Genomic DNA, 16,614 nt, shown 5'->3' with positions numbered 1-16,614 from the left:
TTGCCCTATAAGACCAAGCCATTTTCCCCGTCGCCACCATTTTCTCACTGCTGCAGCTGCGTGTTAGACGGCACCGCTGTTGCTGTGTGCGCTATACCTTGTTAATTTCAAGCCAATTTTCGCACAAATCTACAGATAGCTTGGGAGTAGGGAATAGTTGTGATTGCAGTCCTTTTAAGGACTAGGTTACAGCATTTCCTACGACTTTTATCAGGGAGGTCTGTGCTCTTAAATAGATAGGTTGTGGGAGTAAAGACTAATTGTAATTGCAGTCCTTTTCAGGACTAGGTTACATCAGTTCCTATCAGTTTTTGCCAGGCAGGTCTGTGCCAGTGCTGTGCAAGTTTTTTTCACAGCATTTGGCTGAATCTAGCAAAGCTAATCCTTTTTGGCCTATTGCAGAGTGTGTTATTCAGTGGAGTAGCCTATCTGTGTTGCAAGATATACCACCTGTGTATAGAATACCAATTTTTTTACTGCACCTAGTGAAGTAAAATCTTTTGGGCATAGCATCATTCTATTAGTCCATCTATACTGACCTCCATCAGGTTGCAAACTGAATATAATTTTTTTCTGCATCTAGCTCTGAAAAAATATTGGGCTTCTAGCTGTGTGTGGGACTTGTTCTATTAATCCATCTATACTGACCTCCATCAGGTTGCAAATTGAATATAATTTTTTTCTGCATCTAGCTCTGAAAAAATATTGGGCTTCTAGCTGTGTGTGGGACTTGTTCTATTAATCCATCTATACAGACCTCCATCAGGTTGCAAACTGAATATATTTTTTTCTGCATCTACCTCTGAAAAAATATTGGGCTTCTAGCTGTGTGTGGGACTTGTTCTATTAATCCATCTATACAGACCTCCATCAGGTTGCAAACTGAATATATTTTTTTCTGCATCTACCTCTGAAAAAATATTGGGCTTCTAGCTGTGTGTGGGACTTGTTCTATTAATCCATCTATACAGACCTCCATCAGGTTGCAAACTGAATATATTTTTTTCTGCATCTACCTCTGAAAAAATATTGGGCTTCTAGCTGTGTGTGGGACTTGTTCTATTAATCCATCTATACAGACCTCCATCAGGTTGCAAACTGAATATATTTTTTTCTGCATCTACCTCTGAAAAAATATTGGGCTTCTAGCTGTGTGTGGGACTTGTTCTATTAATCCATCTATACAGACCTCCATCAGGTTGCAAACTGAATATATTTTTTTCTGCATCTACCTCTGAAAAAATATTGGGCTTCTAGCTGTGTGTGGGACTTGTTCTATTAATCCATCTATACAGACCTCCATCAGGTTGCAAACTGAATATATTTTTTTCTGCATCTACCTCTGAAAAAATATTGGGCTTCTAGCTGTGTGTGGGACTTGTTGTATTAGTCCATCTATACTGACCTCCATCAGGTTGCAAACTGAATATATTTTTTTCTGCATCTACCTCTGAAAAAATATTGGGCTTCTAGCTGTGTGTGGGACTTGTTGTATTAGTCCATCTATACAGACCTCCATCAGGTTGCAAACTGAATATATTTTTTTCTGCATCTACCTCTGAAAGAATATTGGGCTTCTAGCTGTGTGTGGGACTTGTTGTATTAGTCCATCTATACTGACCTCCATCAGGTTGCAAACTGAATATTTTTTTTTCTGCATCTACCTCTGAAAAAATATTGGGCTTCTAGCTGTGTGTGGGACTTGTTCTATTAATCCATCTATACAGACCTCCATCAGGTTGCAAACTGAATATATTTTTTTCTGCATCTACCTCTGAAAAAATATTGGGCTTCTAGCTGTGTGTGGGACTTGTTCTATTAATCCATCTATACAGACCTCCATCAGGTTGCAAACTGAATATATTTTTTTCTGCATCTACCTCTGAAAGAATATTGGGCTTCTAGCTGTGTGTGGGACTTGTTGTATTAGTCCATCTATACTGACCTCCATCAGGTTGCAAACTGAATATTTTTTTTTCTGCATCTACCTCTGAAAAAATATTGGGCTTCTAGCTGTGTGTGGGACTTGTTCTATTAATCCATCTATACAGACCTCCATCAGGTTGCAAACTGAATATATTTTTTTCTGCATCTACCTCTGAAAAAATATTGGGCTTCTAGCTGTGTGTGGGACTTGTTCTATTAATCCATCTATACAGACCTCCATCAGGTTGCAAACTGAATATATTTTTTTCTGCATCTACCTCTGAAAAAATATTGGGCTTCTAGCTGTGTGTGGGACTTGTTCTATTAATCCATCTATACAGACCTCCATCAGGTTGCAAACTGAATATATTTTTTTCTGCATCTACCTCTGAAAAAATATTGGGCTTCTAGCTGTGTGTGGGACTTGTTGTATTAGTCCATCTATACTGACCTCCATCAGGTTGCAAACTGAATATATTTTTTTCTGCATCTACCTCTGAAAAAATATTGGGCTTCTAGCTGTGTGTGGGACTTGTTGTATTAGTCCATCTATACAGACCTCCATCAGGTTGCAAACTGAATATATTTTTTTCTGCATCTACCTCTGAAAAAATATTGGGCTTCTAGCTGTGTGTGGGACTTGTTGTATTAGTCCATCTATACTGACCTCCATCAGGTTGCAAACTGAATATATTTTTTTCTGCATCTACCTCTGAAAAAATATTTGGGCTTCTAGCTGTGTGTGGGACTTGTTGTATTAGTCCATCTATACTGACCTCCATCAGGTTGCAAACTGAATATATTTTTTTCTGCATCTACCTCTGAAAAAATATTGGGCTTCTAGCTGTGTGTGGGTCTTGTTGTATTAGTCCATCTATACTGACCTCCATCAGGTTGCAAACTGAATATATTTTTTTCTGCATCTACCTCTGAAAAAATATTTGGGCTTCTAGCTGTGTGTGGGACTTGTTGTATTAGTCCATCTATACAGACCTCCATCAGGTTGCAAACTGAATATATTTTTTTCTGCATCTACCTCTGAAAAAATATTGGGCTTCTAGCTGTGTGTGGGTCTTGTTGTATTAGTCCATCTATACTGACCTCCATCAGGTTGCAAATTGAATATAATTTTTTTCTGCATCTAACCCAGCCAATAGTTTTGGCCTAATACCACAGTTTGGCCACTCAGCTCTGCTCGGTTACCATCCATTGTTTTTTTGTGCAAACAACTCCAGAGTTGTGAATTAGTTAACCACCAAAATGAGTGAAAAAAGGCCTGCTGCTGGTGGAAAGAGGAATAGGTGTGTTGGGAAGGGGAAAAAAGGTTGTGTCCGTGGGGTAGGTGTTAAAGCAACAGTAACATCTGCAGAAGAAAGACCATCTTCCAGCCAAACTAAAATGTCTACTTCTTTTAGCGGACAATGTGATAAGATCCCTTTCTTACGGCCACGCCAATCGCTACAAATTCCAGATGAGGCACAAAAACAGCAGGTGCTTCAACGGATATCAAGTGCTCCTTTAAGTGGGCTCTCCTCCACATCAACTTCAACATCACAAATACTCCAGTCCTCAAAGGTGTCACCCAAATCGCACTTGCTTCCTCACAGCTCCCAAATCTCCAGCTGCCCGTCTGAGTATGAGGTAGAACAGATGGTTGAGTCTGCAGAGCTGTTTACTCATACTATAGCCTGGGAATCAGAGGTCGACTCCAGCGCTTCTGTGAATCCAGACGAGGAAATGATCTGCACTGATGCCCAGAATCTTTATGAGTCGGATCCAGGACCAGACGCAGAAGGTTCTGACCATAATGTAGACCCTCATTCCCAAACTGTAACTCCTGTTGGTGGAGACAATGAGGAAGACGATGATAAGACTCAAATACCTGATTGGAGCGACAACTTTAGTTTTTTGTCAGGGCAGGAACAGGTTGGCTCTGAGGACGACGGGTGTGATAACACACAGGGTGATGATGATGAGGTTGGAGATCCCACTTACTGTCAACCCACAGTCAGCCAAGAGATGAGGTCAGCAGAGGAGGTGGAGGAAGATGCTAGTGACGACGAGGTCAGGTTGCGCCTTCCTGGACAGAGACGTAGTACTGGAAGCACGTCAACAACTGCATCCTCAAACACAACTCTGCCTCTCACCACAAGTCGTGGTGGCTCTTAAGGTCGCATGGGTGCTAAGCCTTGCATAGCCTGGGCATTTTTTCAGATCGATAAAGATGACCCAACTCGTGTTATCTGTAACATTTGTCAGCAAAAGCTAAGTAGAGGCCAAAAAATACATAGTTTGAGTACTTCATGCATGAACCGGCACATGGACATGAAGCATAAGTTGCAGTGGGAAGCTCAGTGTGCTACAATGCGGCCTAGCCGGCCGGGCCAACCACCGTCTGCCATATCTTGTGCATCCGTGGCCTCTTCATCCTCTGTGACTGGGGGGACAGCAGTCACACCTGTTTTGGGGCGCAGACCTGCCACCTCTTTACCCGCAACAGCCAGCGTGATTGGCAGGTCATCATTTTCTTTGGAGGTGGTAACACCAGCTGGTGTTGAGCGCTGTCCGACATTGATAGCACCACCTTTGGATCAAGGCAACCTAACATGTCCGCCTGCATCTTCCTCACAGACCGGCAGTTTGCCGGGGACACCCTTATCAACCCCGTCTAAGCACAATAGCCAGCCCTCGGTCCCTCAGATGTGGACAAGTAAAAGACCATTTCCTCCTAGCCATGAGAAAGCTAAGAGGTTGAATTTCACCATCTGCAAGCTCTTGGCTACAGAAATGCTGCCTTTCCGCCTGGTGGACACAGAGGATTTTCGAGACCTTATGTCCGTCGCAGTGCCCCAGTACCAGATGCCCAGTCGGCACTACTTCTCAAAGAAAGGTGTGCCTGCGCTCCACTAGCATATCGCACACAACATCACCGCTTCTTTGAGAAACTCTGTGTGTGACAGGGTGCATTTCACCACAGACACTTGGACGAGTAGGCATGGACAGGGGCGTTACATGTCGCTGACTGGGCACTGGGCAACTATGGTGACAGCAGGACAAGGGGCTGCTGTCCAAGTCTTGCCGTCCCCACGAGTTGTGCGTCAATCCTCTTTATGTCAAAGTTCCTCCACTGCTTCTGCCTCCTCAACCTCCTCTCGGTCTTCCACCTGCACCCAAAGCCTGTCTGGTCATGCCACAAGCTTTCTAACTGCGCAGAAGGGATCCTGCACACCTCCTTACTATGCTGGCAGTAGGGCTCAACGTCATCAGGCGGTTTTTACTTTGAAATGTCTGGGAAATGTGAGTCACACAGCTGAGGAGTTGTGGTCAGCTCTGGAGAACCAATTTCATGAATGGTTGTCTCCACTGGACCTGAAACCAGGGAAGGCCGTGTGCGACAATGCTGCAAACCTGGGTGCGGCCCTTCGCCGGGGCAATGTCACACACGTGCCTTGTATGGCTCACGTGTTGAACCTGGTTGTCCAGCAATTTTTAGCCCACTATCCCAGACTAGATGGCCTTCTGCAGAGGGCACGGTCGCTGTGTGCTCACTTCCGCCGTTCGCATCCCGCAGCTCAGCGACTTACATCTCTACAGAAGTCGTTGGGCCTGCCACTTCACCGGCTAAAATGCGATGTGCCTACCCGGTGGAATTCAACTCTGCACATGTTGCAGCGACTGTGGCAGCACCGACAAGCCCTGGTGCAATACGTTCTGACGTATAGCCTGGGCCAACGAGATTCAGAGGTGGGGCAAATCACGCTGGAGGAGTGGTCTCAGATCAGGGACCTATGCACCCTTCTGCACAGTTTTGAAATGGCGACGAAGATGTTTAGTGCTGACGATGCCATTATCAGCATGACTATTCCGGTGATTTACATGCTGGAGCACATGTTAAACAGAATTCGGAGTCAGGTGGTGGCACAAGAGGAGGTGGAGGAAGTAGAGGAGGAGGAGTTGTATGCGGAAGGGCTAACATCTGCAAGGTCCAGACGGTCGGCAGCACCAAGGCGGCAGCCATGTGAGGGTGGGGGAGATGGTTTTACCAGGGCGCATGGTAGCAGCCAAACTAGTGAGGAAGGTGCAGGAGCCCAGGAAGAAGTGGAGGACGAACTGATGGAAGACTCATCAGATGAGGGAGACCTTGATCACATTTCTGTTGTGCGAGGTTGGGGGGAGAGGACAGAGGAAGGAAGCATGATTGTTACCTCGCCACCAACACAACAGGGACTTGGTGCTCCTGGATGCGCAACACACATGAGTGCCTTCTTGCTGCACTACCTGCAACATGACCCTCGAATTGTGAGAATTAGAAATAATCCTGACTACTGGGTTGCCACACTGTTAGATCCCCGGTACAAAAGTAAATTTGCAGAAATTATTCCTGCCATAGAAAGGGATGCACGCATGCAGGAGTATCAGCAGAGACTGTTGCAGAATCTTACATGTGCTTTTCCACAAAATACCAGTGGTGCACGTAGTGAATCTCACAGTTCCAACTTGCCAACCGTGGGACCGTCAAGTGTTCAGCACTCAAACCGTAACAGAACCACAGTATCTGCTGGTAACATCAATTTTGCGGAATCATTTCACCACTTTTTTAGCCCATCCTTTGCAAGGCCACAGGAGACAAGAAGTCTGACACATAGTCAACGCCTAGAGACGATGGTACAGGAGTATCTCCAAGTAAACATTGAAGCCATGACTGTGTCACTGGACCCTTGCTCTTTTTGGGCTTCCAATCTGGATAAATGGCCGGAGCTAGCCACTTACGCCTTGGAGATCTTGTCATGCCCCGCAGCCAGCGTTCTGTCTGAACGTGTGTTCAGCGCTGCTGGTGGTGTGCTGACAGATAAGCGCACGCGGCTCTCCACTGATAATGTAGACAGACTCACGTTCATAAAGATGAACAAATCATGGATCCGAAACGACTTTTCTACCCCTGTGTCATCCTGGGGAGAGTAAAAGCTTGATGATTGGTTAAAATCACCCTACCAACCGTTTTAAGCTTTCAAATTACTAATCATGTTTATCTGTATCTTGACTGGAAAATAATTTGGGCTTTGTAGCAGTGTGCAGCACTGATCCTATTAGGCCATCTATAATAAGCTCCACCAGATTTAAAATTAAAAATAATTTTTAGCTGCATCTAGCCCGGAAAATAATTTTGGGGCTCCGAGATGCGCAAGACACATAAGTGCCTTCTTGCTGCACTACCTGCAGCATGACCCTCATATTGTCAGAATTCGAAGTAATCATGACTACTGGGTTGCCACACTCTTAGATCCCCCAAACTTTTCGATCAACCTTTTCATTTTAATAAAGACCAAAAAAATGGTCATTTTTGAAATGATAAGCATTAGCAGGTTGTTAGAAACTGAAATCAAACAGTTTTCAACTCAAAACTTTATTGTAGGTGATGTTACATTTTCACATAGGACCCCTTGTTCGAAAGGAGCTTCTGAACTCTCTCGTCCATTGAATTTGTCAGGTTTTGGATGGTTTCTGCTTCAATTGTTTTGCATGAGGACAGAATACCCTCCCAGAGCTGTTGCTTAGATGTGAACTGCCTCCCGCCATCATAGACACTCCTTTTAATGATGCTCCAAAGGTTCTGAATGGGGTAGAGGTCAGGGGAGCATGGGGGTCACACCATAAGTTTGTCCCCTTTTATGCCCATATCAGCCAGAGATGCAGATGTTTTATGTGCAGCATGAGATGGTGCATTATCATGCAGAAAAATGATCTTGCTGTGAAATACACGGTTCTTCTTCTTGAACCATGGCAGGAAGTGCTGTTTGAGAAAATCCACATACATTATGGAGTTCATCTTTAGCGCCTTCAGGGATCCTAAAGGGGCCGACAATCTCTCTCCCCATGATTCCAGCCCAAAACATTACTCCACCTCCTCCTTGTTGGCGCTGTAGCCGTGTTTGCGTGGGGTGTCCATCAACCAGCCATCCTCCACTCCATCCATCTGGACCAGCGAGCGCTGCACGGCACTCATCCGTGAACAAAACAGTTTTGAAATCAGTCTTCATGTAATGTTTGGCCCACTGGAGCCGTTTCTGCTTGTGTGAAGTGGATAGAGGAGGTCGACAGGATGGCGTATGCACAGCTGCAAACCTCTGAAGGACCCTGCATCTTGTTGTTTGGGGGACGTTGGAGGCACAAGCAGCTTCAAAAACTGGTCTGCTGCTATGACAAGGCTTTTTTGGCCGCTGCTCTTTTAACCTGACGTAATTGCCTGTAGGAAAGAGTCCTCAATTTGCCCTTATCAGCACGCACACGTGTGTACTGTGAATCAGCTACATACTTCTTGATTGCCAAGACACTTCATCCTGATCATCGCACAATGTTGATTGTAGTCATGCCTTGACCTAAACACTCCACAATTTGTTGCTTCTCAGCAGCCGACACATCCTTTTTCTTTCCCATTTTGGCAGAAAATGTAGGCTGCTTAATAATGTGAGAGACTTCTTAAGTAGTCTTGCCTTTCATTGGACACACCTGCCAAACTAATTAGCACAGGTGTCTGCAATTGCTTACAGTGATATAAAGAGCCCTGACACACATCACCATCAATGAGTTTAACTGACAAACAAACAAATTCTTCCCTTATCACTCCTAAACACTTTTTGCATAATAATTTGGAACGCGGTGTACATGTGCTTTTCCACAAAACACCAGTGGTTCACGTAGTGAATCTTACAGTTCTAACTTGCCAACCGTGGTCTGTATGGAGTTGTTCAATAAAGGGCCCAAAATTAAGATAACATAGATGGGAGAGGTCTCTATGAATAGGAATTCCTAAGTATTTGATACCCTGTGAGGGCCAGGCAAAGGGAAAGTTGGACTGGATAGAATCCTATATGGATTTGGGGAGGGAGACATCGAGGGCCTCAGACTTCGCTGCATTGATTTTAAAATTTTACCATGTAACAAAGTGATCTATTTCAGCCATAACAGCAGGGATGGATATATGTGATTGAGTGATATATACTAGGACATCATCAGCAAATAGAGAGCACTTGTACTCGGTGCTTCCCACCTCAATCCACCTAATATTGGGGTTATGGCGAATTGATGAGAGCAGGTGCTCCGTCACTAGGATGTATAAGAGAGGGGACAGAGGACATCCCTGCCTTGTCCCATTGGTGATTGTGAAAGGTGATGAAAATGTTCTGACGCACCCCCTGGGCCTTGGGACACCCGGAGCCGGACCCTTTTTGGTGGATGCTGGTGGTTGTAGTCTTCGTGGCGGCGACCCGGTTCCGTGGCTCAGGGCGGTCAAACCAGTGGCGGAACTATTTATGTGGTTTTGATGTTTAAATGTCCGACTACGCCACCCGTGGATTGCGGTCAGAGTGAACCGCCGCTACAGGGCAGAGCGCTGAGGCTGGTGTTGTGGGTGCAGCAGAGCGTAGTATAACTCCCCACGGGAGGAGTATAGCCTCAGGGCAGTGTATGCGGAGGAAGGGGGTGATGGTGCAGGGCAGCAGCAGTAACGACACGGAGTCAGTGATGCAGTCCAGGGCCTTTACTCACAGTTCTTATTATCCAGACCACGTCTGCAGGTAACGGCTGCCCACGTCGTACTGTGCTCACCAGGTGAGGGGCTCAGACAACTCCCAGATAACTTTGGAGCACTTCACAGGACCCCCTTTGTGTGTCCTTTGTCTGGCCTTTCTTACCAACACTTCTGTCCGGCTGCCTCGGGCCTCCTCTTGGTAAACTTGGCGCCAGTTTCCCTGACCCTATGTGGTGCCTTCCTAGCGGGTGTAGCGAGGGGCTGCGCCACATAAAATGTCAGAGCCTCCGGTTTCTAGCTGAGGGTCTTTTCCTGCCTTCACTAGTTCGGGGACCGGTCTCCCCCTTTGGCCTGACCCCTCCATGCAGGTGGATTCGGGAAAATCTCGCCCGTCCGCACCCCTGGGATCCCTTCATTCCTCGTTCCTGGAGCCTTCTCCGCTCCTCTTCCTTCCTTCTCCCTCTTCCAGGCCTGGGCCTCTGTTACTAGGCCCGCCTCCGGAGCAGAGCTCATGCAGAGCCCCTGCTCCCTGCCACTTCTGCTCAGACTTCTCTGCACTGAACTAAGATGGTGCCCACCTTTTATACTCCCTTCTCAATGCACCCAGGAACTGCTTCCTCCCTGCTCCTGCACTACAGGGTTCCCCTTCCTCAGTGTTCCCTCCCCCCACTCCAGCCAGGGACAGGGACTGTCGTGCCCATCTCAGGGGCATATTGGTCGCCCTGCCCCACGGCAATGTGGTGTAATGCATGCAGGTGTCGGGTCCTGATCCACACTCCATCCTTACCTGAGAGTGAGTTATCACACCTCTGGGTGAGGTGCAATACGTCTGTAGCAACCGAGCCCTCAGGGTGCTACAGTTCCATTTATCTTCAGCCTAGGTGACGTATTGCGATACAGGGCCGTGATTTGGGCTATAAAAGGGTCCCCTAGACCCCTACCCCAAGCTTTTTAAGAGAATCATATATGGCGTGCCAGGAGACTCTATGGAATGCTTTCTCAGCATCCAACGAGAGTATCTAATTACAAATTTTTAACTGCATCTAGCCCAGGAAATACTTTGTGCCTAGTAGCAGTGTCTGCTAGTCAGCGGATTATCCCGGCTGTTAAGCAAGCTACACCACCTGTAGTTTAGACACTTAATTTTTTCAAAGGAAATGCTTCGGGACCATGGGATACTTAGTGAAGAGCATCAGGAGGCACCCCAAGGCATAGGGGCTGGGACTGGCAGTAGGATGCCTTGCGGTGGACAGCCGAGCTCGATCCTTATAAAAGCTTTTTAACTGCAGCAGCTTTAGTGGACGCTACTGGAGCTGGAATTACCGCGGCTGCTGGCATGAGACTTGCCCTCCAATAGATCCTTGTAAATGGATTTAAAGTGTATTCATTCAAATTAGAGAGACAATTTAAATTAAAAAGCTTAGAGCTGCCTCCACCACAGGGGGGCTCGCTCGACCCACCAGCGGACAGGCACCAGTATTGGGAGAGGGGGGCTGGCCGTCAGGGTTCACCGCGGCTCTGGCACAAACCCGGCGACACGGAGGTGGCACGGGCAGGAGCGGACTGGCCGTGTCGGCTTCTCACTTTTTGGATTTTAGAAGGGCATGACATGCCTATATCTGTGTCTCCCCCTCCTTTTACTCCTCCACCTCTTTTATTTTCGCATGACTATATGTACTTGTCACTTTTCCATGTGTTAGTTATGTCTTCTGAGCAGTTTGTCAGCTTTTGGACACCTTTGAAGGTGTTTTCTATGTGTTTCTATGTGTTTTTGTTTGCCTGCCATTGGTTTTAACGGTGTTCGAAGGTGTTCGACGAACCGAACCGAACTCGAACACTACGGGGGTGGCTCAACACTACTCAAGAACAGAGGAATTTTAATTTCATAATTTTTTTTTAATCAAATAATTTTTATTGAAAAACTCCAACTACAAATATTCCATCTTTCAAATAACATACACGACATAGTAATTCCATAGTAAAAATATGAACAAAGTATCTGAACTTCAATTCCCATAACCCACACTAAACCCAAATCCCAACACTCCAGAGAGAACCATTTTCAGAGCAGTTCTAGAATAACGGACTATAGCATTCGTAGAAGGGGGAAGAAGATAAAAAAGTGACTAACAAAGGGGTAGCAGCGTTTTAATGTTATCATTTACTGCTTGATGCCTGAGCCGGGGAGTGCACGCTGAAAACTGTTGCAGGCTGCTGTAATCACAGGACACAAGCAAACAGCATGGCATTTCCTATCAGCAGGGAGGAAGTAAAGGGAACAGCAATGAAAGTCTCCTCCTACTCCGCTCCATATTGAAATGAATAGTGTGCATCCTACAAATGAGATGCATATGACGCGCCCCTGGGCCTGTGTCGCGCTGCGGTGCGCACGCGGGAGCTTACCCGGAGCCGGATCCGTGGAGGGTTGTAATCTCGTGGCGGTGACCCGGTCCGTGCCCAGGGAGTCAAACTAGACGGCAGTCTATTAGTAGTAAATAGTTGATGACTACGCCACCCGTTGAGTGCAGCCAGGAAGCTGCTGCTGCAGGGCAGACCGCTGAGGCCGGTGGTAGGATTGTGCAGCGTGATAGTATAACCCCCAACGGGAGGGGTATGGCCTCAGGGCAGCCGACGTGGATGATGGGGGTAGCAGGAACCACTCAGAGACGGTACGGTGTAGTTCAGGGTCTTTACTGGTAACAACGACAGACCCTCCCGGAGTACTTGCTAGCAAACGGGGCCTGGTCAGTCTTTGAGCAGATGGGATCTCCCCTGGCCAGGCGTAGTTGTAGGCCTCCCAAACTGACTGTACTCTTCTGGCTACCTTGCTAGAAGCTGATGTAAGTAGCCCACGTCCCTGAGTGTACCGTGTGGTGCTCACCCGTATGGCCGGTGACTCGGGGCCTTCTAATGGCTTCCGCTCCACGATGGCGGTGCTGGTCCCACGCGTGTGATCGTGCCTTCGGGCTTCTGGGCCAGAGGACCTGAAATCCCCTGCCCGACGGATTCTGCTGCTGGGTAGGAGTTAGTCCCCACAGCCTCGGACTCCGGGTCCGGTAAAGAATCTTCTTAGTCAGGGCGAGCTCTGTAGCTGCCAGCCCCTGACTCCTAGTAACTCTGCTGTTTCCTATGCTGCTTCTCTTCTCCACTCTCCTTGTCTGACTCACCCTGCCTCAGCCCCGGGTTTATACAGGGGAAGTTCTTCCCCTCCCAAGACTGGGCAGGAGGTGTGGCATGCACAGGATCCCTGACCAAAGGACCTCCCACCTGCTCTCAGACATAACATTACATTACTGTGGAAAACCAGACCCCTGGGGTGCCACATTCCCCCCTAGTGAAATTTAGTACTCCGGGACTAAACACATTTAGAAAAACATAACAAAGTATAACAATAACAATACTATAAGAAAAACACATAAGATGGTTACGGCGTGTCCGCAACCGGATGCAGTCTTTGAAGAAAAGCAAAGGTGTCCATTTCACCAACACAGGGAGACGTAACCAGGTAGGGGTCTGTCCTACCCCGAGTCCTTAACAGTCTCTAGTCCATCCTGGGTTACGCTCCAACTATATACAAGGATTCCCGGTAAATCCACCAAGGTTTCCTAAAAATAACTAGAAACACAAAATTATACACAAGCAACAAGACACAGAAAAACATAAATAAAACAATTTATACACTTTAAATTCTCCAGCGTGCGGGTAACTGGCCTCTAGTGGCCCGAGTGGACCTACGGAGCTGACTGTCTGGCCCTGAACTACAGGGTGTAGGAGCTGTCAAGGGTAAACTGGGCAGCTGTCTACCGGCTCTTTGTCTCACTAGGGGTACGGCAGGCTCACTATAAGCAGAGGGTTGATTCTCCTGTTCTGCTTGTGTGGAGTCTTCTGCCTCCTGGACCGGCTGTTCTTCCAGCTCTACCCGTTGCTCCGTAGGTTCTTGGGATGATGGTTGGAGGAAGGTGAGTACGGGTACCACAACTGCACCATTGACTTGAGTCCAAGACTGAGGAAAGTCCCCGAGCACGGTACTAACCATATCTTCCCTTTCTTCCACGGGTCGATGGTCTTCTTGTTCCTCTTCAGGGTTCCTCAGTTGTTTGGGACACTTCTTCAGGTGGTCCCGGGATACAATGGCTGTGGTTTCCCCTCCGTCTTTACTGATGGTACAGACCTTCGGGTTGTCGTGGCTTGAGGGCAGTACGGTGTACGGGTCCTTCTCCCACTGGTCGTCCAACTTGTGGAGCCGTCTCTTCCTCTTCAAGACCTGCTCTCCGGGTACCAGGGGAACAGCGGGAGCATACTGGTTGTAAGTTTTCTCTTGTCTTTCCCTAGCCTGACAGAGACTTCGCTCCACGCTCTCCTGTACTCTCCGGTACTGCTGCTGCCTCTCTGTGTCCCAGTCTGTTTCTGGTGAAGTGTCCTCGGGGGTCAGGACTCCCATTTCCAGGTCAACAGGTAACTTACCAGGTCTTGCCCTCATTAGGTAAGCCGGGGTACAGTTGGTGGAACCTACCGGGATGTGGTTGTATAGGTCCACCAGATCGGGCAACTTTTCAGGCCACAGACTGCGTTCTTCCAGGGGCAACGTTTTTAGAAGATCCATTACCACCTGGTTCATTTTTTCACAAAGTCCATTAGTCTGCGGATGGTAGGGTGTCGTCCTTATCTTCCGGCAGCCATACAGATTGCAGAATTCCTGAAAGACCTCCGCTTCAAAGGCAGGTCCCTGGTCCGTCAGCACTTGGTCCGGGTACCCGTGTGGACGGCAGAAGTGCTGCTGGAAGGCTCTAGCTGCTGTTTGAGCCGTTAAGTCCTTGACGGGGACGACAACCAAGAACCGGGAGTAATGATCCACGATGGTTAACGCGTAGACGTAGCCACTTCTGCTTGGGGTCAGTTTTACATGATCCAAGGCTACCAGTTCCAACGGTTGCCGGGTGACGATGGACTGCAGGGGAGTCTTCTGGCTGGCTCGGTCCTTCCTTCTCAGGTTGCACGGGCCACAATCTCTGCACCACTTCTCGATGGTTCCCCTCATGCCTACCCAGTGGAACCGCTCGCGCAGCAGGAACTCCAGCTTTTTCCACCCAAAGTGTCCAGCTCCGTCGTGGTATGCCTCCATCACCATGGCTGCGTCTCTTCGTGGCACCACTACTTGCCAGAGTAATTCATGCGTCCGGGAGTTAACCATTCTGCGGCACAACTTCCCTTTGTAAAGGAACAGTCGACTCTTCTCTGCCCATAGTTGTTTGGCTTCCTCCGGAGCGTCTGGTTCAAGGCGAGCCTCCGGCCGAGTCAGCATCTCCTTCACCAGTCGGACGGCAGGGTCGCTGTCTTGCGTTTCCGCCCAGTTGTAGTGGGGTAAGGGGTTCAACGTAGCAGCCTGCTTACTCCTTACCCGGTGGGAATACTGAATAGTCCCATGACGGTGGAACGCAGGGAGTTCAACTTCTTCCAGTCCCTCCGGATCTTCTCCTCCGTCCGGCAGGTTGGGCATCCTGGACAGGGCGTCCGCGTTGGTATTGGAGCGTCCTGCCCGGTATTTAATTGTGAACTCGTAGTTGGACAGACGGGCCATCCACCTCTGCTCCAGGGCACCGAGTCTTGCCGTGTCCAGGTGTGTCAGCGGGTTGTTATCCGTGTACACGGTGAACCGGGAAGAAGCGAGGTAATGCTTAAAGCGCTCAGTGATTGCCCATACTACGGCCAGGAACTCTAACTTAAATGAGCTGTAATTCTCGGGGTTCCTTTCGGTGGGTCGCAGTTTTCGGCTGGCGTAGGCGATTACTCGTTCCTTCCCCTGCTGGATCTGGGACAGTACGGCTCCTAGCCCGATGTTACTGGCGTCGGTGTAGAGGATAAAGGGCTGGCTATAATCCGGGTACGCCAGGATTTCGTCCCCCGTGAGGGCCATCTTCAGCTGGCGGAAGGACTCTTCTTCCAGCTCTTCCCATTTGAAGGGCGGCTTCTGGTTCTTGGCCTTCCGGGACTGGCCTATCAGGAGGTCCTGCATAGGTGCTGCCTTTTTGGTGAAACCGGGAATAAACCTTCGGTAGTAGCCTACCAACCCGAGGAACTGCCGCACTTCTTTTACGCTGGAGGGGCTTGGCCATTCCTTAATTGCGGTGATTTTATCAGGGTCGGGAGCCACTCCGTCAGCGCTCACTACGTGTCCCAGGTACTGCACCTTTGGTTTCAGGAGGTGACACTTGGAGGGTTTCACCTTTAGGCCGTAACTCGCCAGAGCCTCGAACACTTCCGCCAGGTGTTTCAGGTGGTCCTCATACGTCTTGGAATATACGATGACATCGTCCAGGTACAACAGGACCGTCTCGAAGTTTCTGTGGCCCAGACAACACTCCATTAGGCGTTGGAAGGTTCCTGGTGCGTTGCAGAGTCCGAACGGCATGCAGGTGAACTCGCTAAGTCCCATCGGGGTGGTGAATGCGGTCTTCTCCCGGTCCGCCTCTGCTACAGGAACCTGCCAGTACCCGCTAGTGAGATCCAAGGTAGAGAAGAAGTTAGCAGATCTTAAAGCAGCCAATGACTCCTCTATCCTTGGTAAGGGGTACGCATCCTTGTGTGTGATACGGTTGATTTTCCGGTAATCTACACACATCCTCATGGTGTTGTCTTTCTTTTTGACTAAAACTAATGGGGCTGCCCAGGGGCTACAACTATCCCGGATTACCCCAGCCTCCTTCATGTCTCTAAGCATCCCCTTGGCGTGTTGGTAATGTGCAGGGGGTACGGGTCGATACCTCTCTTTTATGGGAGGATGATCTCCCGTGGGGATGCGGTGTTCTACCCCCTTGACTCGCCCGAAGTCTAACGGGTGTTTACTAAACACTCTCTCATACTCTTGAACCACCCGATAGACTCCTTGTTTCTGATGTGAGGGAGTGGAATCAGTACCCAAATGTAGTTGCTGACACCAGTCCTCCATGTCTTTCTTAGAGCCGTTACCTTCCTCCGGGTGAGATGGAGGCAGGGGTTCCACAGATTGTATAGAATTTTGATTAGTGGTATATAATTTGGCTAGCGTGGCATACCGGGGCAGGTACACTTCCCTCTCCCCGATATTTATTATGCGAATGGGCACCCTCCCATGGCGTACATTGACCACCCCCCGTGCTGTCAAAATGGTGGGCCTACTGTCT

This window comes from Phyllobates terribilis, unplaced genomic scaffold, assembly GCF_046119375.1.
Source record: "Phyllobates terribilis strain yellow unplaced genomic scaffold, ASM4611937v1 Scaffold_51__1_contigs__length_9155689, whole genome shotgun sequence".
Classification (NCBI taxonomy): domain Eukaryota; kingdom Metazoa; phylum Chordata; class Amphibia; order Anura; family Dendrobatidae; genus Phyllobates; species Phyllobates terribilis.
The sequence above is the reverse complement of the archived record's forward strand: the minus strand, read 5'-3'. Positions refer to the sequence as shown.